The 2,128-nt window shown below is 35.1% G+C and overlaps 1 pseudogene; it reads left to right on the forward strand.

Annotated features, from left to right (window-relative positions):
* The first annotated feature begins 204 nt into the window (after nt 1-204).
* Nucleotides 205-1,859, forward strand: LOC135320420 (heat shock transcription factor, Y-linked-like; annotated as a pseudogene).
* Nucleotides 1,860-2,128: the final 269 nt, after the last annotated feature.

Consider the following 2,128-nt stretch of genomic DNA (forward strand, 5'->3'; position numbering starts at 1 on the left):
GATGAATGAGAAGTAAGCACTGGCTGAATGTTACACTTGGGTTGCTAGGATACCACTCATTTTGTGATGTCACAGATACTCAGGTTGAGAACCACTGTGATGGCCTAGCAGTTGATGTGTGCAGGCCTGCCAAAGCAGCATTTGAAGCTGCAGTGCTCAAAATCATGCAGATTAGAAAAGGAGCTGGAGAAAAAGTTGTTTCAGATGGCACATATGTCTTCAGAAATTCAAGATGTGTCTCCTTAATATGGACCAACGGATTCAGGAAAGTCCAGGAGATCTCTATTATGTGATCAAACATTCTCTGGGGACTTGGACATGTGGTCTATGATTGAAGAAAATGCTTTTCAGACTTTGTGTGAAGAATCCTTGATAAAAAGACCATGTTACACACATTGTGTCTCTGAACCAGATGAAGATAATGATTTCCGTTCTCTGACATTTCCAAGAAAACTCTGGAAAATGGTTGGGAGTGACCAATTTCAATCCATCTGGTGGGATGATAATGGAACTTCATTAGTGATACATGAAGATGTCTTTAAGAAGGAAGTTTTGGAAAGAAAGGCCCCTTTCAGAATATTTGAAACAGGAAGTATGAAAAGTTTAGTTAGAAAGCTTAAACTTTATGGGTTTAGTAAAGTGCGGCAGAATTTTCAAAGATCTACTTGTCTAGCTGACTTTATGGCACAAGAAAAAGAAGTCTCTGTTTTAAGCAAGGTACTCAGAAATTTTGTCACCACTTCGTAACTTATATATAAAATTTTATTTTGTACATCAATCAATGGTAATATAAATGTAAAGTTAGATTTTGAAAATTGTATAAAACTACTAAGGCTAAAATTCTTTCTTTTATCTAAAAAATGAGGACAGTGTGTTAAGTATTCAAGATTATGAGAAAATTTGCTAGCAACTATGAATCTTATCAGAAATCAAAATAAAGGTATTAAAGCTGCTTTTTAAAAGGGGCATTCACCGGTAATGCAAATGCTAACGTTTTAAATTTGATGACAATAATATTTAAAAGTGTATTTTCCAAATAAGGAATTTCAAAAAATTTTCAGGAGTGTTCACATTTTGATGATATTATCTTTGTATAGTAAGCATGAAATATGAAGTTTTATAGATTAGGATTATTGTAGTGTTGTATATTGTTTGAAAGTATTATTAAAATCTTTCTCCTTTGTTTGTAGCTGCAGTTCTATCATAATCCAAATTTTTAACGAGGCTGCCCCCAGCTTTTAGTGAGAATAAAAAGAAGAGTTGGGATTAAAAATGCGTCTCTGGTATCTTCATTGGCTCAAGATTTCAACAAGAAGCACTATAAAGCAGGGCGTAATGTGAATAATCATAATTCTGGTTTTGTGGCTGACACTAGAGGAGAAAGTGCATTTTTACCTTCTGCAAATTTAAACATGCCTCTAATAAGAAAGCCCTCTAGTAGCCACATAATTGGTGATACAACTACCCCGATGAGAGGTGATTTTTCTCCTGAATCATCAATGTCAGTTTGACCACCAGAACGAATTGCAGTGGATCAACGTGCTATTTTAAATCATTTGACCACTTTCCATGTGCACTCGCAAAGCAGCTACACTGAAGCAAATAGCTGTGTTGTGAATTTCATTGCAACACAAATTCTATTTCTCAGTACAACAACTTATCTCCCATACAGACCAATTTTCTTGGACTGATGGTTGATCCTTCTACTTTTCCAAATCGATAACAAAACATATCGGCCAATGAAGGTCCTTTTTCTAAGCTTCAACCAGAGAGCAACCCACGGTTTCCAGTGCCAGTGATAGCTGATACATCAGCTACCTCTCATTCACGGCCAACTCATTAGCCAACTGCAGGTTATGAACGTCATCCTAATTACAACTGATCTGCCAGGGGACTACCAGATTATGCAGGATAACAAAGATTAAAATTGAATTTGGCAAATGTCAACAAATATCAGCAAATTTCTTATTTGAACAATAAACATACATGTGTACCTTTGTTTTCCTAGTTTTTTAAAAATACTTAAGAGTAAAGTGGGAGACTAAGTTACCATTTAAAAAAGGAAGAGATATTTGATTGATATGATCATGTGATAGAACAATATGGGAGTAAATTTGAATAATTTCTT

This window comes from Camelus dromedarius, chromosome Y (genome assembly GCF_036321535.1).
Source record: "Camelus dromedarius isolate mCamDro1 chromosome Y, mCamDro1.pat, whole genome shotgun sequence".
Classification (NCBI taxonomy): domain Eukaryota; kingdom Metazoa; phylum Chordata; class Mammalia; order Artiodactyla; family Camelidae; genus Camelus; species Camelus dromedarius.